Here is a 27217-nt window from a genome sequence, read left to right on the forward strand (position 1 = left end):
CTTGTATTCCTATCTTGTGAAGTGTTTTCAACAGGAAAGGATGTTGAATCTTGTCAAATGCCTTCTCTGCATCAATTGAGATGATCATGTGATTTTTCTGCTTTGATTTGTTGATGTGGTGTATTACATTAATTGATTTTCTTATGTTGAACCATCCTTGCATACCTGGGATGAATCCTACTTGGTCATGATGTATAATTCTTTTAATGTGTTGTTGGATACAATTTGCTAGAATTTTATTGAGGATTTTTGCATCTGTATTCATTAGAGAGATTGGTCTGTAGTTTTCTTTTTTTGTAATATCTTTGCCTGGTTTTGGTATGAGGGTGATGTTGGCTTCATAGAATGAATTAGGTAGTTTTCCCTCCACTTCGATTATGTTGAAGAGTTTGAGGAGAGTTGGTACTAATTCTTTCTGGAATATTTGATAGAATTCACATGTGAAGCCGTCTGGTCCTGGACTTTTCTTTTTAGGGAGCTTCTGAATGACTAATTCAATCTCTTTACTTGTGATTGGTTTGTTGAGGTCATCTATTTCTTCTTGAGTCAAAGTTGGTTGTTCATGTCTTTCCAGGAACCCGTCCATTTCATCTAAATTGTTGTATTTATTAGCGTAAAGTTGTTCATAATATCCTGTTATTACCTCCTTTATTTCTGTGAGGTCAGTAGTTATGTCTCCTCTTCCATTTCTGATCTTATTTATTTGCATCCTCTCTCTTCTTCTTTTTGTCAATCTTGCTAAGGGCCCATCAATCTTATTGATTTTCTCATAGAACCAACTTCTGGTCTTATTGATTTTCTCTATTGTTTTCATGTTTTCAATTTCATTTATTTCTGCCCTAATCTTTGTTCTTTCTTTCCTTTTGCTTGCTTTGGGATTAGTTTGCTGTTCTTTCTCCAGTTCTTCCAAGTGGACAGTTAATTCCTGCATTTTTGCCTTTTCTTCTTCTCTGATAAAGGCATTTAGGGCAATAAATTTCCCTCTTAGCACTGCCTTTGCTGCGTCCCATAAGTTTTGATATGTTGTGTCTTCATTTTCACTTGCCTCTAGGTATTTACTAATTTCTCTTGCAATTTCTTCTTTGACCCACTCGTTGTTTAAGAGTGTGTTGTTGAGCCTCCATGTATTTGTGAATTTTCTGGCACTCCGCCTATTATTGATTTCCAACTTCATTCCTTTATGATCCGAGAAAGTGTTGTGTATGATTTCAATCTTTTTAAATTTGTTAAGACTTGCTTTGTGACCCAGCATATGGTCTATCTTTGAGAATGATCCATGAGCACTTGAGAAAAAGGTGTATCCTGCTGTTGTGGGATGTAATGTCCTATAAATGTCTGTTAAGTCTAGCTCATTTATAGTAATATTCAAATTCTCTATTTCTTTATTGATCCTCTGTCTAGATGTTCTGTCCATTGATGAGAGTGGTGAATTGAAGTCTCCAACTATTATGGTATATGTGTATATTTCCCTTTTCAGTGTTTGCAGTGTATTCCTCACGTATTTTGGGGCATTCTGGTTCGGTGCATAAATATTTATGATTGTTATGTCTTCTTGTTTAATTGTTCCTTTTATTAGTAGATAGTGTCCTTCTTTGTCTCTTTTAACTGTTTTACATTTGAAGTCTAATTTGTTGGATATTAGTATAGCCACTCCTGCTCTTTTCTGGTTGTTATTTGCATGAAATATCTTTTCCCAACCTTTCACTTTCAACCTATATTTATCTTTGGGTCTAAGATGTGTTTCCTGTAGACAGCATATAGAAGGATCCTGTTTTTTAATCCATTCTGCCAGTCTGTGTCTTTTGATTGGGGAATTCAGTCCATTAACATTTAGAGTTATTACTGTTTGGATAATATTTTCCTCTACCATTTTGCCTTTTGTATTATATATATCATATCTGACTTTCCTTCTTTCTACACTCTTCTCCATACCTCTCTCTTCTGTCTTTTTGTATCTGATTCTAGTGCTCCCTTTAGTATTTCTTGCAGAGCTGGTCTCTTGGTCACAAATTCTCTCAGTGACTTTTTGTCTGAGAATGTTTTAATTTCTCCCTCATTTTTGAAGGACAATTTTGCTGGATATAGGAGTCTTGGCTGGCAGTTTTTCTCTTTTAGTAACTTAAATATATCATCCCACTGTCTTCTAGCTTCCATGGTTTCTGCTGAGAAATCTACACATAGTCTTATTGGGTTTCCCTTGTATGTGATGAATTGCTTCTCTCTCGCTGCTTTCAAGATCCTCTCTTTCTCTTTGACCTCTGACATTCTAACTAGTAAGTGTCTTGGGGAACGCCTATTTGGGTCTAATCTCTTTGGGGTGCACTGCACTTCTTGGATCTGTAATTTTAGGTCTTTCATAAGAGTTGGGAAATTTTCAGTGATAATTTCTTCCATTAGTTTTTCTCCTCCTTTTCCCTTCTCTTCTCCTTCTGGGACACCCACAACACGTATATTTGTGCGGTTCACATTGTCCTTGAGTTCCCTGATACCCTGTTCAAATTTTTCCATTCTTTTCCAGATAGTTTCTGTTTCTTTTTGGAATTCAGATGTTTCATCCTCCAAATCACTAATTCTATCTTCTCTCTCTTTAAACCTGTCATTGTAGGTATCCATTGTTTTTTCCATCTTTTCTACTTTATCCTTCACTCCCATAAGTTCTGTGATTTGTTTTTTCAGTTTTTCTATTTCTTCTTTTTGATCAGCCCATGTCTTCTTCATGTCCTCCCTCAATTTATCGATTTCGTTTTTGAAGAGGTTTTCCATTTCTGTTCGTATATTCAGCATTAGTTGTTTCAGCTCCTGTATCTCATTTGAACTATTGGTTTTCTTCCTTTGACTGGGCCATATTTTCAGTTTTCTGAGCATGATCCATTATCTTCTGCTGGCGTCTGGGCATTTAGTCAGATTTCCCTGGGTGTTGGATCCCACAGGTTGAAAGATTTTTCTGTGAAATCTCTGCGTTCTGTTTTTCTTTTCCTGCCCAATAGGTGGCGCTCGTGTCACACGTTTGTCTACGGGTTCCACCAGTGAAAGTTGCTGTGGGTCCTTTAACCCTGGAAAATTCTCGCCGTAGGGGAGGTTTGGCAGCCGAAGCATCTTGGAAAAGTGCTAGCCGGCCCAGGGTTCCAAATGCAGGGAGGGTCGCCGGCCGCTGCAGCACGGGAGAGCATCTGGTCGAATTACCTAGTCGGCCCGGGGTGCCAAGCGTGGCGGGAGGGCGCCAGCTGTCGCAGCCTGGGAGAGTGCACTGTTCCCAGCCGGACCGGGGAGTCACGTGTTTGGAAGGGACCCCCGGTCACTGTTCTCCGCAGTCTGGGGATTTCCGACCGTACTCTCTCAGTTGGTCCGGGGGGCCTCGTGTGGTGGGGGCGCCAGCCGCCGCAGCCCAAGGGGACTGCCTGTCCAATTCTGCCAGCTGGCCTGGGAAGGAGGAAGGGAGGGACTCCGGCCACTTGCCGTCCCACCCAAGAAAGCCCGCGCCCCTCGGTGATCTCACCAGAGCTGGTTCTCCCAGACAGTCAGCCATTCCAGGATGGGGTACGCCGTCCCTTTGATCTCCGTCGTGGCTCCGGGAGCTGCTCTGTATTGTCTCCACTCCCCCAGTAGCTGTTCTTGAGGAGGAAAGGTGAGGGTGGCAAGGCTGTAAAGGCCGGTGGCGGAGGAGCCGGTGAAGGCCTCTCTTTTTCTTGCTAATTGCTCTAGCTAGAACTTCCAGCACAATGTGGAATAACAGCAGTGACAGCAGGCATCATGTCTTGTTCCCAACCTGAGAGGAAAAAGTTTCAGTCTTTCACAATTGAGTTTGATGTTAGCTGTGGGTTGTTGTACATGCCCTTTATGATGTTGAGGACATTTCCCACTATTCCCATTTTTCTGAGTATTTCTTTTTCCCAGAAAGACTGTTGGATTTTGTCAAATGCCTTTTCTGTGACAATTGAGATGATCAAGAAGGTTTTTTCCCCCCTTTGTTCTATCGATGTAGTATATTAAATGAATTAATTTTCTTATGTTGAACCACTTTTGCATACTTGGGATAAATCCTATGTGGTCATACTGCATACTTGTTTGCATGTGCTGTTGGGTTTGGTTTGCTAGTATTCTGTTGAGGATTTTTGTGTCTATATTCGCAAGGGATACTGGTTTGTAGTTTTCTTTCCTGTGGTGTCTTTACCGGGCTTTGGTATGAGGTGATGTCTACCTCAAAGAAAGAGTTAGGAAGTGTTCCCTCCACTCCTGATTTTTTTGAAGAGTTTGAATGGTATTAATATTCATTTTTCTTGAAATGCTTGGTAAAGTGAAGTCAGCTGGTCCTGGAGTTTTCTTTGTTGAGAGATTTTTGATGTGTAATTCAATCTCTTTAATTGTTAATTGTCTTTTTGAGCTCTTTTATTTCCTCTTCGGTCAGTGTAGTTGTTTGTGTGCCTGTAGGAAATGCTCCATTTCAGCTAGGTTTTTAAATTTGCTGACATATAGTTGTTCGTAGTATCTTCTTATAATCATTTTTATTTTGTGGGGTTAGTAGCAATGTCTCTCCTTTCATTTCTGATATACTTATTTGTGATCCTTCTCTTTTTTTCTTTGAAAGTCTAGATAAAGTTTTCTCAATTTTATTGGTCTTTTCAAAGTATCAGTGTTTTATTTTGTTGATTCTCTCTATTGCGTTTTTATTTTCTATTTTGTTTATCTCTGCCTTAATTAATAGTCTTCCTTCTACTCATTTTGGATTTCGTTTGCTTTTCTTTTTTTAGATGTTCTTGTCGTGCATCTTGTTCTTTGATTTGGGGTCATTTTTCTTTTTATATGTGAGCATTTAAAGCCATTAATTTCCCTCACAGCACTGACTATTGCATCCTATGGGCATAAGTTTTTATATTGTGCTTTTGTTTCCATTTGCCTCAAGATATTTCCTAATTCCCTTTGTGATTTCTTACTCCCTTTGTGACCCGTTGGTTGTTTGTTTTGTTTAATTTCTATAAATTTGTGGCTTTCCTATTTCTTCCTCTGTTTATTGATTTCAAGCTTCATTCTATTGTTGTTGAAGAAGGTATACCACATGATTTCAATATTTTTAAATTTATTTAAATTTGTTTTATCATATGGCCTCTCCTGGAAAATGCTTCATGTCCACTAGAGAAAACTACGTGTGCTGCTGCTGTTACTGAGGGGCTCCATATATCTGTGAGACCCAGCTGGTTTATATTCTATTTCCTTACTGATCATCTCTCTAGATACTCTGTCAACCATTGAAAATAGTTTATTGAAATCTCCTACTATTAAAGTAGAACCATCTATTTCTCCCTTCAGATCTGTCAAGCTTTACTTCATATCTTCTGGAGCTCTACATTAGGTGCATATACATTTATAATTGTTATGTCTTCTTGTTGAATTGGCCCTTATTAGAATATAAGGACTTTCTTTGTTCCTCCAACAATTTTTTTTACTTAAATTCTATTTTACCTGATATTAGTATAATACCTGAACTCTTTTTGTTACTATTTTCATAGTATATTATTTTCCATCTTTTGACTTTCAACCTACTTGTGTCATTGAATTTATGCTTGTAAACAGCATATAGTTGGGTTATGCTTTTTTATGCATTCTGCCAATCTTTGTTTTTGACTGGAGCATTTAATCCATTTACACTTAATGTTACAGTTGCCTACGCGAGACTTTTTTCCTACCATTTTGGAGTTGGTCTCTGTATATCTTGCATCTTTTTTTTCCTCACAATTCTTCCACTAATGCCTACTTTTAGGTATATTTGATTTTTTGCAGTGTAACATTTTGAGTCTTTTGTCATTTCCTTTGATATATATATTTCAGATATTTCCTTTTGGTTACTATATGGCTTAAATTTAACATCCCAAATCTAAACCACATTTAATTTGATACCAACTTAACCCCCATAGCATGCACAATCAATGTTCCCTTACCTCATACCCTCACCTTTTTGTTATACCTTTTACAAAGTGTACCTTTATATATTGCATGAACCAAACCATAGATTCATTATTACTTTTTATGCTTTTGTATTTTAGAAATTTCAAGAAGCAAAAAGTAGAATTGCATAGTGAAAAAATGCAATAAAATGATACTGGCAAATAATTTCCATCAGGTTTTAAACTTTGAAATATGTTTTAACAAATGATTTTCCAGTTTCTAAACTTTAAATGAATAAAAGCATATTTCATTTTGCCAATGATTTTTAACTTAATATTATTGTGGTCTGAAAATGTGTTTTATACTACGCCTATTCTTCCAAATATTTTAAAACTGTTAAGTGGTCAGGTTTTGTAAATGTTCTAGAAATGCTTCAGAAAAAAATGTGCATTCTCTAAATGTTCTATACCTAATCTCTCCCTCTGTTTATATCTATACATCTCTATCTATATCTGTCATTGATATCTGTATCCATATCTGTTTTTGTAGCTATGTCTATCCATCAAATCAAAGTCATTTAGTATGTCTTTCAAATCTATATTTTTATTGTTTTTGTCTGTTTGACCTCTTAGTAATTAAGAGATTACTAACTAGTAATCTTAGTAACCTTAGTAGCCATCTCAATTAGTTGAGATATGCACCACTAATAACTTGTAGAAATACAGAATTAGTGGTACGTTTTGGAAGACAAGTGCCACATTATACTTTAAGGGAGACTTTGCAGTATCAGGCCAATATTGAATTTAGTAAGAATTTTAAAAATGCAATGTCACGTTATAGAGAAGAGAATGCAGCTCACAGAGCCAGCTGCTGGGCAGTGAGGTGGTGGAACAGAGCCCTAGCCCTCTACCTGGTCCTAAGGCCTAACCCCTTGACCTTGCAGAGGTCTGCCTCTCTCTTCTCAGTTCATTTGTATTTTGCTCTGTAGTTTGCAAAATGTTTTATGTTATTCATTTAATGTAAAGGGCCCTATGCAGATAATTAAAAAGTATTGGCAAAGTACCTTGAGCGATGCGAGAAAAATATGTGAAGCTATTAACCTTTACTTCTGGGAACCCCCGGCACTGTGTCAAACACTGGGGACTCCCAAGCCAGTCAACCAAGCCCTTGATCTTGAGGCTCACTCTTGTGAAGTTATTTATAGAGTGGAGAAGCTAAGCCTACCTATAGTTATGCCTAAGAGTTACTTCTAGAAAAACTCTTTTGTTACTCAGTTACTCTCTTTCTAAGCCCAACTCTGCAAGGAAAATTATTACCCTCCCCTCTGTGTGGGACATGACATCCAGGGATGAAAGTCTCCCTGGCAAAGTGGGAGATGACTCCCAGGGATGAGCCTGGCTCTGGCATTGTCGAATCAACAATGCCATCCTGACCAGAAGGGCGGAAAAGAAGTGTCACTAATAAGGTATCAGTGGCCAAGAGAGTTCAAATGGAGTTGAGAGGCTACTCTGGAGGTTACTCTTATGTAAGCTTCAGCTAGATAGCGCTAATTACTGTGGTTTGCCAAACCCCAACCAACATCATTCCAGTCAACCCTGAGATTCTCCAGAATTTCATGCGCTAAGATTTCTTTCCAGAAACCTACAACCTCCAATGGTTCCTAGGCCAGATAAGTCCTGAAACCCAGAGGGCCCAGCCTCTCTAAGAACCTCAACTAGTTCCATCCCCGAATCCCATATTATCGACAGCCCCTCCCAACATGAAAAAGTTAGACTGGGCATAGCCCAAATACTACTAAAGATCAGAAGAAAGATCAAAGGTGATGGTGGAGTTATTAGAGAAGGTAGGGCTTAACAAACGAGTATGATTGCTGAATCACTATATTGATATTTCTTTTAGTCTCCAGCGCCTTGGAGCAGCTACAAGGAAAAATCTAAAATTGTGGAACAGTAACTCATACCAAACTTCGAAATCTGTTCTAGTATCGCCTGTTACAATGTACTTTGAAATTTACTGCTCTTTTTGTATATACATTATATTTCACAATAAAAAAAATTGTTAGAAGAAAAGAGTCCTTTGAAGTACACAGGGAAGACTGAGATTTACAGTAGAGAGAAGCGACGCCAGCCCTCCCCTCACAGCCCATGCTCGCTCCACCCCACGGCCTTGCCTGCACCTTTGCTGAGTTTTCTCTACTGGCCTTTAGCTGTCTTTGAGGTCTGCAATTTCAGGTCATAGATGGCTTTTGATAAACATGTGAGAGTAATTCTGCACCGCATGAGAGGTCAGTGCAGTCATCCTCCCTGCCGCAGTCCATGGTGTTCTAAATATCCAAGGGCCTGTGGCCTTTCCTTAGAAGAGACTGAATGCTTAATCTCCCAACTCATCTTAATGGCACCTTCTCCACAGGCTCAGTCCACTCCCAACAAAACAACCATAATTAAATATAATAGCTGTATTGCATGCTGTTATACACAGACACCGTAGTGGCCATGGCTCTGACAATCCACAGCTTTCAGAGCTGCAGACTCTCGTTCAGAGCCCTATTTATATCAAGCATATAAAATAGATCATTTTCATAGGTGTGGCGGTAACTCCTACAGCTATGTGGTTGTAAATTTGTGCATTAAGCCTGCAGAAAACTTTGAGAGGCAATGAATGGAAGGATATTTTGCATTTGAAAGATACTGCTTCCCAAAAAAAGAAATGGTAATTTATCTCTGGAAATCTGTGGAACAAGTCATGGGATGCTTGTATGATGATTTCAGTTAAATGTAATGTGTCATTCGATATTTCACGAGTGTCCAGTCCTTTGTGTGGGCTCACTCACCATGGTGTGTCACAGACTCACTCGAGCAATAGGGTTTTATTCATCCAAGTCACAGGGGAGAAGTGGGTTCTTTGCAGTCACCGTTTCCTGGGACGTGAGAGCCTGGGGGCCTTCTCAGCCATGCCTCCTTCCTGGGAGCACTAAGCCCCGGGAAAGTTCAACACTGTCACTGTAAGTTCCTTGGGGGTCAGGATAATGTCCTGCTTGCATGCCTCAGCTGGCACTGCACACAGCATGTGCTCAATAAGCTGTGAAGGAGGGGATGCATTTGTGTTAACCTTTTATGCTCTCCTGGTTACACCATGCAAATAATCTTTGCTTTGTTAAATTAATTGTGATTATTTATTCAATGACTTCAACACTGTGAGCTCTCCAGAGCCGATGGTCAGGGGCTCGGCAGGTGGTTTTGCCTTTGACTCCTATGGGAGGACACAGGTTGGAGGTGGGGTGACCCACAGAGGCATTATTTTACAGGCAGAGGATGCCTCACTCAGGTGCCTACACAGGAGGTGAGTTCTCTGTGGCCAGATCGTTTCACTGGAGCCAGCAGTTCTCATCTCAGTGCATCATTCGTGGGACAAAAGATGGGGAACCAGTCTGGTCTTAGTTAGCTGGGGCTGCTATGACGAATAGCACACGCTGGCTGGCTTAGACAACGAGGATTTATTCTCTTGTGGTTTTGGAAGCTAGAGTTCCAGCATCAAGGTCTCGACAGGCCGTGCCTTCTCCTGGGTTCTGAGGGCACAGGTACTGCCTTGCGGCAATCCTTGATGTTCCTTGGCTTGTTTACCTCCGTCATGTGGCCACCTGCCTCACTCTCTGGCTCCTGCTCAGTCATCTGTGTGTCTCTCTAGATTTCCTTTCCTTATAAGGACTTCAGCCATGTAGATAAGGTCCACCTTGTTTCATCTAAATGGAATCTTCAAACACCTTATTCACAAATGAGTCCCCACCTATCCAATAAAATCTTCAAAGGTCCTCTTTACAAATGGGTTTGTGCCCAGCAGAGCATGGATTAGAGCTGGAGCATGTTTTGGGGGCAAGTGACTCGATCCCCAAGTGTCTGTGTCTGGTCCCGTCAGCAGGTCCAGGCAAAGGGGAAAGGTCTGAGTTGGCCTTGTCCCAGATAAACAAGGGGGTCACCTGCAAGCCTAAAGGGACTCATGGGGAAGAGTGGCCGGCTTCTCATCCAAGTCACACAGGAGAGAGGGGTTCTTTACAGTTGCCGTTTCTTGGGACGTGAGAGCCTGGGGGCCTTCTCAGCCATCCCTCCTTCCTGGGAGCACGAGGCCCCGGAAAAGTTCAACACTGTCACTGTAAGTTCCTTGGGGGTTGGGATAATGTCCTGCTCGCATGGCTTAGCTGCCACTGCACACAGCATGTGCTCAATAAGCTGTGAAGGAGGGGATGCATTTGTGTTAACCTTTTATGCTCTCCTGGTTACACCATGCAAATAATCTTTGCTTTGTTAAATTAATTGTGATTATTTATTCAATGACCTCAAAGCTCTAGATTTCCTTCTTTCCTTCTTAAAAGATGACATTGGCCAGGGTGGTAGAACTTGGGTAGGGGAGCTTGTTATAGTACTTGCCTCCCTCAAGCCCCCGCCTGTGCCCTAACGGGGTGGACTCAGCCGGGGGACAGGAGCCCCCATGGGCTTTCATTTCTCTACTCCGGGAGAGCCACTAAGACCACCCCCGCAGTGGGTGCTCCAGTCAAGTCTGCTTCTGGAAGATCTGCCCTCCTTTGCCAGGCCCCAAGACGTTGTTCTTGCCTCTCCCCGGTGCCTGGATTGCGCCAGCTGTATACGCAGCAAAGGGCATCCTCGGAGCACCCTGAGACCAAGCCCACCTCAGGGCTACCTAACTGAACCCTATAAAGGTGGAGAATTCGATACTTCTTTAAAGTTATGATTTGGAACAGTGGGGCCAAATATGCAAAGGAAGCCCCTGCCCGCCTGGTCAAAGACGTGCGCTCTTTGGCGAGAAACCTCAGGACAATGAAATGAGGGCACTAAAAGACACACAGAGAGTTTTTTCTTTCGCACAAGCAAATGCGCTGCTGCCTCCCTCTCCTTTGCTCCCTGCGTTTACGTGGCAGTGGATGTGACGTGGGATCCACTTGTGCTCCAAGGATGTGACGCAGAGGGAGCTTGTTACATCTGCTGATTTAGAGAGCTGACTTCTCTGTTTTGGGAATATCTAATACACAATCGAATTCATAGCTCAAAATATGAGATTGGGGTTTGAAATCTCCAACTAATACATGTCCACAAAAGACCATTGCTAGGAACTGGAAGATGAGACGAGGATGTTGGAACTCATCCAAAGCCAACCTTTTCTTGAGCTCATGATGATCTTTGCTCTCTTGGATTTCTTTGAGGATTGAATTTTATTCCTCAGTTACCATTTCAAAATGGCTGACTCTGGTGTTGTTTCCCAGGTGTTCTTCATAGTCTCATTTTCCCCATGTTCAAGTATAAATTAACTATTGTGTTTTGAGGGTCTAACCATGAGGCAGGTGCAGGGCCCACGAGGCAGATGTAAGGAAGGTGTGGGCCCACGAGGCAGGTGTGGGTCCACGAGGCAGGTGTGGGCCCACAAGGCAGGTGTGAGCCCACGAAGCAGGTGCAGGGCCCACAAAGCAGGTGTGAGGCAGGTGCGGGGCCCATGAAGCAGGTGCAAGGCAGGTGTGGGCCCACGAGGCAGGTGTGGGCCCATGAGGAGGTGTGGGCCCATAAGGCAGGTGTGGGCCCACATGGCAGGCGTAGGCCCAGGCCTTTCATTAACTATCCATTAGGTAAGGGATGGCCACGCCATGGGTGCCAGTAAACGCTTTGCCCCTGCTGCGGCAAAGGGCCACACACATTGTCCGGGCACACGGGCGCACTGCACAATGCTCGTGGCTAAATTCAGAAGTGAATCAAGGAAAAGAGTATGCTTTTTAATCCCTGTGTGTTCATGCTCTAAAACAGCCATTCATGCGTGATGTCTACACAGTAAGTAGAACATGTTCTGTATATTATATCTATATTTGATCTGAAAGATACTTTTCAGTTAAAGGTAAAATATTGACAGTCATCCAGATCTGAAAATGAATACATATAAATGATTTTATTTCTTATGATAGGAAAGAACCAGACAGGTATTATAAATGGTTCAAAGGAAAAGTCATATACAGTACAGACTATGTGAAGTAAAGGAGTGTTGAAATGAATTGCAAATGGAGATCAAGTCGTTTATTTCCCACAGTGCAGAAAATTCTGTATTAGACAGAACAGAATTTACCTATCTATCAATTATCTGCAGTCTACAAAGCGGCAAAACAGCTCAAAGACATGAATGGGGCTGGAATCTGATTGCAATGAAGACTGGGTTATGGTTTGCCTTTGAAACAAATTTTTTTCTACTATCTAACGATTGTTTATTAACTAGCCAATTAACACAACTCCCCTCTGTCGGCACAAGTACCGTCTTCCTGTGAGGTGCAGGCTGTTGTCTATATTTTTGAAATTCAGAGCAAAGATTTTCTTTAGATATTTCAAAAAAACTGATTAAAAAACAAAGCAAACCAAGGAAAAGGAAAAACAAGTTTTGCAATAACCTGGTTGGCAATTTTTCCTAGATATTGCAGCTCTGGGCTAATGAAGGTGGTGTTGATTCGGTGCTTTTAAAAAAAATGCCACCGTGTCATCAAGTGTGACCTCAGGTGGGTTTTGACATCCAGGGGCTGCTTTGAGAAACCATGAGGTCTCCCCAAATCCCCGCAGTACAGGAGAGCCGAGCCATCCCTGTCACGGCCAGAGTGGACCTTGCACGCAGAGGAGGCTGTCAGTCCTTGGTTTTAGAGGAATCTGCTAGGTGACAGCCTCCTGCTGGAAAGGAGCCAATGAACTTGTCTTATTTATCAGTATCTTGACTGTTAGATTATCCTAGGAAGTTTTATGGATTCCATAATTGCTTTTCTTCGAGACTGACAGAGCCAAATTCTTGATCATTGACAAGTCTCAATTATACTCATGGGCTTTTTTTCACTTAAACCAGAGAAAGGAGGAGAAGGAAGACGACATCTGGTACCTTCTTACGCTTCAGCCTTCTGGTGTTAGGTAAGTACTGGGCAGGTTTAGTTCTGTTTGCAGCTGAACGCATTCCTGGGTGAGAGACCCTTGTTTCCACGATTTGGGAGCAAGTCAGAGCACCGGACCCTTCTCTGGAGTCCAAGACTAGGTTGATGATGTCTGGTCAACTACAAGAGGACGGGTCATGCCACAGTGACTGTGTCCTAGCCCAACTCCCGAGGACCAAGTCTCGTCCCAAACAGGGGGAGCCGGAAAATGGAAGGGGGACACTGCTTCCTAGAGCTTCAGAAGAATGACAAGTCATGATGTTGTCCCCAGTGACCAAAAATCGTCTTTCCCCTTGAAGAGGAAATACTAAATGGTAAGAAAACAGGGTCGAATTTTTAAAAGTCCAAGTAAACAGGTAGGTACAAAATAATCATATTGTTTCTCATGTTTGCTCCATTACTAATTGCGAATTCTGTTTCTGCTTTATTTATTTATTTAAAGTAGTTTTATTGAGATATATTCACATACTATACAATTCACCCAAGGTATACAACCAGTGGCTTGTAGGATAATCACAGAGTTGTGAATTCATCACCACAATCAATTTTAGGACATTTTCATTAGTCCAGAAAGAAAAACCCCGCACCCCTTAGCATCCCCTCTCAGTCCCTCTATCCTGTCCCTGTCCTGCATAACCACTAATCCTGTTCTGTCTCTACAGATTTATTTATATTTAAAGAATACTAAAACAGTCCTGCTAACTATAGTACATAGTTTGCATTAGGTGTATTTTTTTCATATACCACATAATTAGCGACACTTTGTGCTAGTGACATACATTTGTTCTAGTTGATGAAAACATTCTCATACTTGTACTATTAGCCACAGACAGCATCCATTGCAGGGTTCGCTGTGATGTACAGTCCCATGGTTTATCCTCTGGCTTTCCTTCTAGTGACACACACAGCCTGAAACTGCCACCTGCATCCACACTCACACGTGTAATTCCGCACCGTTAGTTACGCGCACAGTAACATGCTACCATCACCTCTACCCGTTTCCTAACGTTTGCAGTCAACCTAAATAGAAATTCTGCATAAATTAAGTCTCAGCTCCCCATTTCCTAGCCCCATTCTATCTCCTAGTAATCTATTTTACACATTCTGATTTTAACTTTCCTTATTATGCTTTGGTCATACTAGTGAGATCATACAATATCTGTCCTTTTGTGTCCGGTTTACTTCAATCAGCATCAACATGATGACCTCCAGTTTCATCCATGTTGTCACAGGTGTCAGGGCTTCATTCCTTCTTACAGCTGAGTGATATCCTTCCATACGTACATCACAGATTTTTCTTGTTTATTCATAGGTTGATGGACACTTGGGTTACTTCCATCTTTTGATAATTGTAAATAATGCCGCTGAGCACATTCCTGTGAAAATGTCCCTGCTTTCAGTTCTTCTGGGTATATATTTGGTAGCAGGATTGCCGGATCATATGGAAATTCCATACTTAACTTCCTGAGGAACTGCCAAACTGTCTTGCACAGAGGCCGTACCGTTTTATACTCCCATCGGCAATGAGTAAGTGTTCCTCTTTCTCCACATCCTCTCCAACACTTGCAGTTTTCTGTTTTAGTGACAGTAGCCATTTTAGTAGGTATAAAATGTTTTGATTAGCATTTCCCTAATAGTGATGTAGAGCATCTTTTCATGTGCTTTCAGCCATTTGCATTTCCTCTTTGGAAAAATATTCAATTCTTTTGCCCATTTTATCATTGGGTTGCTTGTATTTTTATTGTTGAGTTGTAGGATTTATTTATATATTCTGGATATTAAATGCTGATCGGATATGTGGTTTCCAAATATTTTCTCCCATTGCCTAGACTTTCTTTTCACTTTCTTGACAAAATACTTTGAAGGGCAGAAGTTTTTAATTTTGAGGAGATTATATTTATCTATTTTTTCTTTCATTGCTTGTGCTTTGGGTGTAAAGTCTACCACAGATTTTGTAGATGTGTCCCTGTATTTTCCTCCAGGAGTTTCATGGTCCTGGTTCTTGTATTTCGGTCTCTGTGAGTTAAGTTTTGTATAAGGGGTGAGGTAGGGGTCCTCTTTCATTCTTTTGTATATGGATACCCAGTTCTCCCAGCACCATTTATTCAAAAGACTGTTCTGTCCCAGTTGGGTAGACTTGGCAGCCTTGTCAAGTATCAATTGGCCGTAGATGTGAGAGTCGATTTCTGAACTCTCAATTCAATCCCTTGGTTAATATATCTATCTTTATGCCAGTGCATTCCTGTTTTCACCACTGTAGCTTTGTAATATTCTTTAAAATCAGGAAGTGTGAGTCCTCCAAACTTGTTGTTCTTTTACAAGAGGTTTTTGGCTATTCAAGTTCCCTTACTTGTCCTGGAATATGATAATTGGCTTTTCCAATTCTGCAAAGTAGGTTGTAATTTTGATTGGGATTGCATTGAATCTGTAAATCAATTTTGGTAGAATTGATATCATAATGATAGTATTTTAATTCATGAACATGGAATGGATTTCCATTCTTTGACTTCTTTAAGCAATGTTTTGTAGTTTTCTGTGTAAGGTCCTTTACACTCTGTATTAATTAGGGTTCTCGACAGAAACAGAATCAACAGGAACTATTCGTAAACATAAAATTTATAAAAGTGTCTCATGTAACGGTGGGAACGTAGAGTCCAAAATCTGCAGGGCAGGCTGTGAAGCTAACGATTCCAGTGGAGGGTCTGGGTGAACTCCATAGGAGAGGCTTGCCAGCCAAAGCAGGAAGAGAGCCTGGCTCTTCTGAATCCTCCTTAAAAGGCTTCCAGTGATTAGATTTAGCATCACTTATTACAGAAGACACTCCCCTTGGCTGATTACAAATGGCATCAGCTGTGGATGCAGCTGACGAGATCATGTTTTAAATCTATGAAATGTCCTCATAGCAACAGAGAGACCAGCATCTGCCCAACCAGACAAACAGGTACCACCACCTGGCCAAGTTGACACATGAACCTGACCAGGACACACTCCATTAAATTTATTCCTACATATTTGATTCTTTTAGTTACTACTGTTAATGGAATATTTTCCATGATTTCCTCCTCAGATTGCACCTTATATAGAATCAGTACTGATTTTTGTGTGTTGATCTTGTATCCTGCCCCTTTGCTAAACTTGTTTATTAGCTCTAACAGCTTTCTTATAGATTTTCAGGACTTTCTACATATAAGATCATGTCATCTTAAAAAAGTGAAAGTTTTATTCTTCCTTTCCAGTTGGATGCCTGTGTTAGTTAGGGTTCTCTGGAGAAACAAAACCAACAGGAGAGATCTGCAAATATGGGATTTATAAAGGTGTGTCACACAACCCTGAGAGCAGACAAGTCCAAAATCTATATGGCAGACTGGGAACCTAGTAGCTCCAGTGAGGCTCAAACTGGCTGAAGAAGCAGTGAAATAGTCTCTCCTCTCCCCAAAAGCCTTCAACTGATTGGATTGTCTCATTGAGGGAGCTGCACCTTAGTTGATCACAGATACAATCAACTGACCGAAGATTTAATGCACCAGCCTTCCGGTTTATCAACCAGCCATGAGATATCCTTGCAGCAATCCTTGCAGCAACAGTCAGGCCAGTGCTTTCCTGACCAGACAATTTGGGGTAATCACTTGGCCAAGTTGACACCAGAACCTATCACCATGTCTTCTATTTCTTTTTCTTACCTAACTGCTCTGGTTAGAACTTTCAGCACAATGTTGAATACCAGTGGTGAAATAGGCATCCTTATCTTGTTCCGGATCTCAGAGGAAGACTTTCTGTCCTTCACCAATAGTACGATGTTAGTTATGGGTTTTTTCATATGTGCCCTTGATGATGTCAAAGGAAGCTTCCTTCTATTCCTATCTTTTGAACTGTTGTTATCAAGAAAGGATGCTGGATTTTGTCAAATGCTGTTTTGTTTCCGTTGATTTTATCATGTCTTTTTCCCCCTTCAATTTGTTCATGTGGTTTGTTACATTAATTGATTTTCTTGTGTTGAACCACTCTTGCATGCCTGGGATAAAACTCAATTAGTCATAGTGTGTAATTCTTTTGATGTGTTGTTGGATTTGTTTTGCAAGTATTTTATGGAGGTTTTTTGCATCTATAATCATAAGAGAAATTGGTCTGTAATTTTCTTTTCTTGTAGGATCTTTATCTGGCTTTGGTATTAGGACAATGTTGTCTTCATAGAATGAGTTAGGTAGTCTTACCTCCTCTTCAATTTTTTGGAAGAGTTTGAGCAGAATTGATATGAATTCTTGGGATAATTGGTAGAATTCACTTGTGAAACCATCTGGCCCTGGGTTTTTATTTGCTGGGAGGTTTTTGATGATTGATTCATTCTCTTTACTTGTAACTGGTGTGTTGAGATTTTCTATTTCTTCTAGAGTCAGTTGTTCATATGTTTCTATGAAATTGTCCATTTTGTCTAAGTTGTCAAACTGGTCAGCATACCAGTTCATGATATCCTCCTATGATCCTTTTTATTTCCGTGGGGTCAGTAGTGAGGTCCCCTTCTCATTTCTGATATTATTTATTTGCATTTTCTCTCTTTTTTCCTTTGTCAGTCTCACTAAGTGTTTGTCAACTTTGTTGATCTCAAAGAATCAACTTTTAGTTTTGTTGATTCTCTCATGTTTTATTCTCAATTTCATTTATTTCTCCTTTAATCTTTGTTATAGCTTGCCATCTGCCTCCTTTCAAATTAATTTGTTGTTTTTTTAGTTCCTCCAGGTACATAGTTAGGTCTTTCTTCTTTTTTAATATAAGCATTTAGTGCTATAAACTTTCTTCTCAGCTCTGCATTCGCTACATCCCATAAGTTTTGATATGATGTGTACTTATTTTCATTCACCTCAAGATATTTACTGATTCCTCTTACGATTTCTTCTTTGACCCATTGATTAAGAGTGTGTTTTTTAATCTTCATATATTTGTGAATTTTCTAGTTTTCCACCTGTTATTGATTTCGAGTTTGATTCCACTATGATTAGAGGAAGTACTTTGTATAATTTCAATCTTTTAAAATTTACTGAGACCTATTTTGTGACCCAACATTTGATCTATCTTGGAGAATGATCCACAGGCACTTGAGAAGAATGTGTGTCCTGCTGTTTCAGGGTGCGATGTTCTGTATTTGTCTGTTAGGTCTAGTTCATTTATCATATTATTGAAGTTCTCTGTTTCCTTCTTGATCCTCTGTCTAGATGTTCTACTTATTGATGAGAGTGGTGTACTGAAGTATCCTTGTTTTAGAGGAACTATTTGTCCCTGTGTTTGCCTCGTGTATTTTGGGGTACCATTGCCAGCTGCATAAATATTTATGATTGTTATGTCCTGTTGGTGGATTGTCCCTTTTTATTAATATATAGTGTCCCTATTTGTCTCTTTTTTAACAGCTTTGCATTTAAAGCCTATTTTGTCTAATATAAATGTAGCTGCCCCAGCTCTTTTTCGGTAGTGTTTGCATGAAATTGCTTTTTTCAACCTTTCACTTTCAACTTATTTTTCTCCTTGAATATAAGGCAAGTCTCCTGTAGATAGCATATAGATGGATCATATTTTTTTATTCAATATGCCAATCTGTGTCTTTTGATTGGGGATTTTAATTGATTAGCATTCAATTTTATTACTGTAAAGACACTATTTACTTCAACCATTTTATCCCTTGGCTTTTATTTGTCATATCTTATTTTTCTCTCTCTTTTTATCCTTTTAGCTACTATTCCTGATAATATTCATTTCTATGCTCTCCTCCAAACCTCTCCTGTCATTTCCTTTCAGCCTGAAGAGCTCCTTTTAGTAATTCTATAGGACAGGTATTTTACAATTTATCTTAGTTTTTGCTTCTGTGTGAATACTTTAAACTCTTCCTCAATTTTAAATGACAGTTTTGCCAGAAAAAAAATTTTTGGCTGGCACTTTTTCTCTTTCAGTACCTTCAACAAATCTTACCACTGCCTCTCATCTCCATGGTTTCTGATGAGAAATTGGGACTTAGTTTTATTGAGGATATCTTGAGAGCACCCCTTCTCTTGCTGCTTTCAGAATTCTCTATCATTTGCATCTTACATCCTGATTAGGATGTGTCTTGTAGTAGGTCATTAAGATTTATTCTGTTTGCGTATGTGGTGCGTTTTTGGACATGCATATTCATGTCTTCCATAAAAGATGGAAACTTTTCAGTCATTATTTCCTCAAATATTCTTTCTGCTCCTTTTTGCTTCTCTTCTCCTTCTAGGACTTCCAAGATGTACATATTTGTGCACTTCGTGCTATCATTCAATTCCCTGAGACTTCACTTACATTTTTCTACTCTTTATTGTATTAATTCTGGATGTCTTGTCTTTTAATTTGCTGGTCCTTTCATCTGCCTGTTCATATCTGATATTGTATGCCTCTAGCATATTTTTAATCTCTTCTACTGCGCCTTTCATTTCCATAAGATATCTTAGTTTTCTTTACATGTGTTCAAATTCTTCTTTATGCCCACCTAGTGTCTTCTTTTTTTTTAATTAATTAAAGAAAAAAAAGAAATTAACACAACATTCAGAAATCATTCCATTCTACATATGCAATCAGTAATTCTTAACATCATCACATAGATGCATGATCATCATTTCTTAGTAGATTTGCATCGATTTAGGAAAAGAACTAGCAAAACAACAGAAAAAGATATAGAATGTTAATATAGAGAAAAAAATAAAAATAATAATAATAGTAAAAAAAGAAAAGGAAAAAGAAAAAAGACACAAACAAACAAACAGACAAACAAAAAAAAAACCTATAGCTCGGATGCAGCTTCATTCAGTGTTTTAACATGATTACTTTACAATTAGGTATTATTGTGCTGTCCATTTTTGAGCTTTTGTATCTAGTCCTGTTGCACAGTCTGTATCCCTTCAGCTCCAATTACCCATTATCTTACCCTGTTTCTAACTCCTGCTGGTCTCTGTTACCAATGACATATTCCAAGTTTATTCTCGAATGCCGGTTCACATCAGTGGGACCATACAGTATTTGTCCTTTAGTTTTTGGCTAGACTCACTCAGCATAATGTTCTCTAGGTCCATCCATGTTATTACATGTTTCATAAGTTTATCTTGTCTTAAAGCTGCATAATATTCCATCGTACGTATATACCACAGTTTATTTAGCCATTCTTCTGTTGATGGACATTTTGGCTGTTTCCATCTCTTTGCAATTGTAAATAACGCTGCTATAAACATTGGCGTGCAAATGTCCATTTGTGTCTTTGCCCTTAAGTCCTTTGAGTAGATACCCAGCAATGGTGTTGCTGGGTCGTATGACAATTCTATATTCAGTTTTTTGAGGAACCGCCAAACTGCCTTCCACAGTGGTTGCACCATTTGACATTCCCACCAACAGTGGATAAGTGTGCCTCTTTCTCCGCATCCTCTCCAGCACTTGTCATTTTCTGTTTTGTTGATAATGGCCATTCTGGTGGGTGTGAGATGATATCTCATTGTGGTTTTGATTTGCATTTCTCTAATGACCAAGGACATTGAGCATCTCTTCATGTGCCTTTTGGCCATTTGTATTTCCTCTTCTGGTAGGTATCTGTTCAAGTCTTTTTCCCACTTTGTAATTGGGTTGGCTGTCTTTTTTGTTGTTGAGTTGGACAATCTCTTTATAAATTCTGGATACTAGACCTTTATCTGATATGTCGTTTCCAAATATTGTCTCCCATTGTGTAGGCTGTCTTTCTACTTTCTTGATGAAGTTCTTTGATGCATAAAAGTGTTTAATTTTGAGGAGCTCCCATTTATTTATTTCTTTCTTCAGTGCTCTTACGTTAGGTTTAAGGTCCATAAAACCGCCTCCAATTGTAAGTTTCATAAGATATCTCCCTACATTTTCCTCTAACTGTTTTATGGTCTTAGACCTAATGTTTAGATCTCTGATCCATTTTGAGTTAACTTTTGTATAGGGTGTGAGATACGGGTCTTTTTTCATTCTTTTGCATATGGATATCCAGTTCTCTAGGCACCATTTATTGAAGAGACTGTTCTGTCCCAGGTGAGTTGGCTTGACTGCCTTATCAAAGATCAAATGTCCATAGATGAGAGGGTCTATATCTGAGCACTCTATTCGATTCCATTGGTCGATATATCTATCTTTATGCCAATACCATGCTGTTTTGACCACTGTGGCTTCATAATATGCCTTAAAGTCCGTCAGCGTGAGACCTCAGCTTCGTTTTTTTTCCTCAAGATGTTTTTAGCAATTCGGGGCACCCTGCCCTTCCAGATAAATTTGCTTATTGGTTTTTCTAATTCTGAAAAATAAGTTGTTGGGAGTTTGATTGGTATTGCATTGAATCTGTAAATCAATTTAGGTAGGATTGACATCTTAACTATATTTAGTCTTCCAATCCATGAACATGGTATGCCCTTCCATCTATTTAGGTCTTCTGTGATTTCTTTTAACAGTTTTTTGCAGTTTTCTTTGTATAGGTTTTTTGTCTCTTTAGTTAAATTTATTCCTAGGTATTTTTTTCTTTTAGTTGCAATTGTAAATGGGATTCATTTCTTGATTTCCCCGTCAGCTTGTTCATTACTAGTGTATAGAAATGCTACAGATTTTTGAATGTTGATCTTGTAGCCTGCGACTTTGCTGTACTCATTTATTAGCTCTAGTAATTTTGTTGTGGATTTTTCTGGGTTTTCTACGTATAGTATCATATCATCTGCAAACAGTGATAGTTTTACTTCTTCCTTTCCAATTTTGATGCCTTGTATTTCTTTTTCTTGTCTAATTGCTCTGGCTAGAACCTCCAACACAATGTTGAATAATAGTGGTGATAGTGGACATCCTTGTCTTGTTCCTGATCTTAGGGGGAAAGTTTTCAATTTTTCCCCATTGAGGATGATATTAGCTGTGGGTTTTTCATATATTCCCTCTATCATTTTAAGGAAGTTCCCTTGTATTCCTATCTTTTGAAGTGTTTTCAACAGGAAAGGATGTTGAATCTTGTCAAATGCCTTCTCTGCATCAATTGAGATGATCATGTGATTTTTCTGCTTTGATTTGTTGATATGGTGTATTACATTAATTGATTTTCTTATGTTGAACCATCCTTGCATACCTGGGATGAATCCTACTTGGTCATGATGTATAATTCTTTTAATGTGTTGTTGGATTCGATTTGCTAGAATTTTGTTGAGGATTTTTGCATCTGTATTCATTAGAGAGATTGGTCGTAGTTTTCTTTTTTTGTAATATCTTTGCCTGGTTTTGGTATGTGGGTGATGTTGGCTTCATAGAATGAATTAGGTAGCTTTCCCTCCACTTCAATTTTTTTGAAGAGTTTGAGGAGAGTTGGTACTAATTCTTTCTGGAATGTTTGATAGAATTCACATGTGAAGCCGTCTGGTCCTGGACTTTTCTTTTTAGGAAGCTTTTGAATGACTGATTCAATTTCTTTACTTGTGATTGGTTTGTTGAGGTCATCTATTTCTTCTTGAGTCAAAGTTGGTTGTTCATCTCTTTCCAGGAACCTGTCCATTTCATCTAAATTGTTGTATTTATTAGCGTAAAGTTGTTCATAGTATCCTGTTATTACCTCCTTTATTTCTGTGAGGTCAGTGGTTATGTCTCCTCTTCCATTTCTGATCTTATTTATTTGCATCCTCTCTCTTCTTCTTTTTGTCAATCTTGCTAAGGGCCCATCAATCTTATTGATTTTCTCATAGAACCAACTTCTGGTCTTATTGATTTTCTCTATTGTTTTAATGTTTTCAATTTCATTTATTTCTGCTCTAATATTTGGTATTTCTTTCCTTTTGCTTACTTTGGGGTTAGTTTGCTGTTCTTTCTCCAGTTCTTCCAAGTGGACAGTTAATTCCTGCATTTTTGCCTTTTCTTCTTTTCTGATATAGGCATTTAGGGCAATAAATTTCCCTCTTAGCACTGCCTTTGCTGCGTCCCATAGGTTTTGATATGTTGTGTTTTCATTTTCATTCGCCTCGAGGTATTTACTAATTTCTCTTGCAATTTCTTCTTTGACCCACTTGTTGTTTAAGAGTGTGTTGTTGAGTCTCCACGTATTTGTGAACTTTCTGGCACTCCGCCTATTATTGATTTCCAACTTCATTCCTTTATGATCCGAGAAAGTGTTGTGTATGATTTCAATCTTTTTAAATTTGTTAAGACTTGCTTTGTGACCCAGCATATGGTCTATCTTTGAGAATGATCCATGGGCACTTGAGAAAAATGTGTATCCTGCTGTTGTGGGATGTAATGTCCTATAAATGTCTGTTAAGTCTAGCTCATTTATAGTAATATTCAGATTCTCTATTTCTTTATTGATCCTCTGTCTAGATGTTCTGTCCATTGATGAGAGTGGTGAATTGAAGTCTCCAACTATTATGGTATATGTGTCTATTTCCTTTTTCAGTGTTTGCAGTGTTTTCCTCACGTATTTCGGGGCATTCTGGTTCGGTGTGTAAATATTTATGATTGTTATGTCTTCTTGTTTAATTGTTCCTCTTATTAGTAGATAGTGTCCTTCTTTGTCTCTTTTAACTGTTTTACATTTGAAGTCTAATTTGTTGGATATTAGTATAGCCACTCCTGCTCTTTTCTGGTTGTTATTTGCATGAAATATCTTTTCCCAACCTTTCATTTTCAACCTATGTTTATCTTTGGGTCTAAGATGTGTTTCCTGTAGACAGCATATAGAAGGATCCTGTTTTTTAATCCATTCTGCCAGTCTATGTCTTTTGATTGGGGAATTCAGTCCATTAACATTTAGAGTTATTACTGTTTGGATAATATTTTCCTCTACCATTTTGCCTTTTGTATTATATATATCATATCTGATTTTCCTTCTTTCTGCACTCTTCTCCGTACCTCTCTCTTCTGTCTTTTTGTATCTGACTCTAGTGTTCCCTTTAGTATTTCTTGAAGAGCTGGTCTCTTGGTTACAAATTCTCTCAGTGACTTTTTGTCTGAGAATGTTTTAATTTCTCCCTAATTTTTGAAGGATAATTTTGCTGGATATAGAAGTCTTGGTTGCCAGTTTTTCTCTTTTAGTAATTTAAATATATCATCCCACTGTCTTCTAGCTTCCATGGTTTCTGCTGAGAAATCTACACATAGTCTTATTAGGTTTCCCTTGTATGTGATGGATTGTTTTTCTCTTGCTGCTTTCAGGATCCTCTCTTTCTCTTTGACCTCTGACATTCTAACTAGTAAGTGTCTTGGAGAACGCCTATTTGGGTCTATTCTCTTTGGGGTGTGCTGCAATTCTTGGATCTGTAATTTTAGGTCTTTCATAAGAGTTGGGAAATTTTCAGTGATAATTTCTTCCATTAGTTTTTCTCCTCCTTTTCCCTTCTCTTCTCCTTCTGGGACACCCACAACACGTATATTTGTGTGCTTCATATTGTCCTTGAGTTCCCTGATCCCCTGTTCAAATTTTTCCATTCTTTTCCCTATAGTTTCTATTTCTTTTTGGAATTCAGGTGTTCCATCCTCCAAATCACTAATTCTATCTTCTGTCTCTTTAAATCTACCATTGTAGGTATCCATTGTTTTTTCCAGCTTTTCTACTTTGTCCTTCACTCCCATAAGTTCTGTGATTTGTTTTTCAGTTTTTCTATTTCTTCTTTTTGTTCAGCCTATGTCTTCTTCATGTCCTCCCTCAATTTATCGATTTGGTTTTTGAAGAGGTTTTCCATTTCTGTTCGTATATTCAGCATTAGTTGTCTCAGCTCCTGTATCTCATTTGAACTATTGGTTTGTTCCTTTGACTGGGCCATATCTTCAATTTTCTGAGCGTGATCCATTATCTTCTGCTGGCATCTGGGCATTTAATCAGATTTCCCTGGGTATGAGACCCAGCAGGTTGAAAGATTTTTCTGTGAAATCTCTGAGCTCTGTTTTTCTTATCCTGCCCAGTAGGTGGCACTCGTGGCACTCATCTGTCTGCGGGTCCCACCAGTAAAAGATGCTGTGGCTCCTTTAACTTTGGAAAACTCTCGTTGTAGGGGGGGTTCGCCAGCCGAAGCAGCTTGGGGGTGTGCCAAACTGAATCTCCCAGCCGGCCTGGGGATCCGCATGCAGGGAGGGTCGCTGGCTTCCGCGGCTTGGGGGAGCGCCTGTCCAAATTTCCCAGCCGGCCCGGGGTGCCAAGCGTGGTGGGGGGGCGCCGGCCTCCGCAGCTTGGGGGAGTGCTGTCCAAATTTCCCATCCGGCCTGGGGCACCAAGCGTGGTGGGGGGGCGCCAGCCGCCGCAGCTTGGAGGAGTGCCTGTCCACCATTCCCAGCCGGACCGGGAAGCCACGTGTTTGGAAAGGACCCCGGTCGCCGTTCTCCGCGGCTTGGGGGTCTCCGATCCAATTCCCCAAGCTGGTCCGGGGGGCCGCCCGTGGGGGGGGCGCCAGCCACCACAGCTTGAGGGGACCACCTGTCCAATTCTCCCAGCCGGCCCGGGAAGGAGGGAGGGAGGGACTCTGGCCGCCTGCCGCCCTGGCCCTGGGAAGCCCGTGCCCCTCGGCGATCTCACCGGAGCGGGTTCTCCCAGCCAGTCAGCCATTCCAGAATGGGGTACGCTGTCTTCTTGGTCTCTGTTGTGGCTCTGGGAGCTGTTCCGTATCGTTTCTACTTCCCTAGTAGCTGTTCTGGAGGAGGAACTAAGACCTGCGCATCTTACTAAGCCGCCATCTTCTCCGGAAGTCTCCCAGTGTCTTCTTAACACCCTTATGTCCTTAGCTGTGTTTCCTTCATCTCCTTTAATCAACTTAGGAGATTTACGTGAACATCTCCAATTACTAGTCCAAATTTTGCATCTCATCTGACTTTTTAATTGTTCCTTTGACTGGAACAAATCTTCCTGTTTTGTTATGGCTTGTAATTTTTTGCCAGTGTCTAGGCATCTGATTATTTGATGAGTTTACGCTGATGATCAGTTTCTCTCTCTTGTCTAGAGTTTTATTGTTGATTGTCTTTGAGTTAAAACTCTTTGTGACACTTGGTTCAACTTCTTCTAGATCTTTAGAATTGTCCATATTTAACTAATCACAACAGGGCTAGGGGACCATGGAGCAGGTGCAGAGAAGTTACAATGGGCTCTGGGGATGGGGTCAGGAAAAAGGTCAAAAAGCCCTTTTTTTTCCAGTTCCCTGAAGCTGTACTTTCCTGGCCTGTCCACCAGACAGCACTCTTTAGCAAATTATTCCCTACAGGCCTGAGGAGAGAATGTGATTTTTCAGCCTTCACAGGCTCCACCTCTGGGGGGTGGGGGTGGGGGCTCTGTTGAAACAATGACTTTGGGGAAATCTTTTTGGGCAGGAGAGAACTGCTGCTCAGAGCCGGGACCCAGCTTTCCAAACTCGCTGATCAGAAGCCACACTTGGCCCCTGCCTTTGTCCGCCCCTCCACTCCCAGGGAGGAAGCCTTCCACCTCCCTCTCCATCTGCAGCGGTCAGAGGGAGCATCAGTACAGCCTCCCTGCTTCATCTGACCGTGGTGAGGCTGCCTGCCTCCAGGGTGGGGGGTGGGGGGGCACAGCCCCGTCTCCCATCCAGGTCTCCCCTGGATGCTCCCCTGGACCTTGGAGCCCTAGAACCATTGTTCCAGACACTTTCTCCACGTCCAGGAGCTGCTTTTGGAGGAGGACTGAGTCCTGCAGCTCCCGACCCCACCCTCTTCCCTGGAAGTTCCCTAAATGCAGCTTTTTCTTACAGAGTACACACCGGCCTGAAAGGGGATCAAGGATAAGTCATAAAACCTTCAGCATCTCACCTCAAGAGACAGAGCTAGAAAGTAGCTGGCTGATGAAAGTGCCTCACTGTGGCTTACCTCTTTCCTCCAGGCCAGTCAAGTTCTTTCAGGAACTCCAGCTCCCTGTTTCTTAGCACCAGGATGGAGTTATTCTCCCCTTTGGGCGGTTTTTCTCCCCTTTGAGGCCTGTATTGTTGTGTTGTCTCTGACAGCAGCCTGAGCATACCCTTCAGCTGCTTTTGCTGAGCTGGCGAAGGTTTCTCTCCCTCTGGCATTACTGCTCTTGTCAGAAGCCTCCACTGTGGAAGTCTCGTCTTACACATTTGTCTAAAATAAAAATGCCTTCAATATTAAAACACTTTAATTGTACTCCTTTCAGTCTAATTCCCCCCTCTTTTAGAATTAACACCCATTCCCTTGGTATTAGGTGGTAGAAACATCCTACATGTTCCTGGGGTCCTTAGACTTGTAGACGCCTCGTCCTGAGAGCATTTTCATCCGGCTCTGAGGTGACTTTATGTCAGGTGGTCCTTGGATCACAGGTTGAAAAATGGCCTTAGCCCACCTACCGCACCCAATGAAACCTGGGGTGTCCCCTTGACATCCTGGGCAGGATATGATTTTTATAGTAGC

The 27217-nt window shown here is 40.5% G+C and overlaps 1 long non-coding RNA gene across 3 annotated transcripts in view; it reads left to right on the plus strand.

Moving 5' to 3' along the window:
* The window catches only part of LOC143649571 (uncharacterized), a 37965-nt gene extending 11044 nt beyond the window's left edge, over window positions 1–26921 (plus strand). The window contains exons 2-5 of one of the 3 annotated variants that reach the window (XR_013159114.1): window positions 12754–12815; window positions 14148–14362; window positions 26153–26329; window positions 26548–26921. This is a non-coding gene — a long non-coding RNA (uncharacterized LOC143649571). The remainder of the gene's footprint in view (window positions 1–12753; window positions 12816–14147; window positions 14363–26152; window positions 26330–26547) is intronic. The other 2 variants (XR_013159115.1, XR_013159116.1) reach the window with 2 other exon arrangements.
* The last annotated feature ends 296 nt before the right edge of the window (window positions 26922–27217 follow it).

This window comes from Tamandua tetradactyla, chromosome 11, assembly GCF_023851605.1.
Source record: "Tamandua tetradactyla isolate mTamTet1 chromosome 11, mTamTet1.pri, whole genome shotgun sequence".
Taxonomy (NCBI): Eukaryota; Metazoa; Chordata; class Mammalia; order Pilosa; family Myrmecophagidae; genus Tamandua; species Tamandua tetradactyla.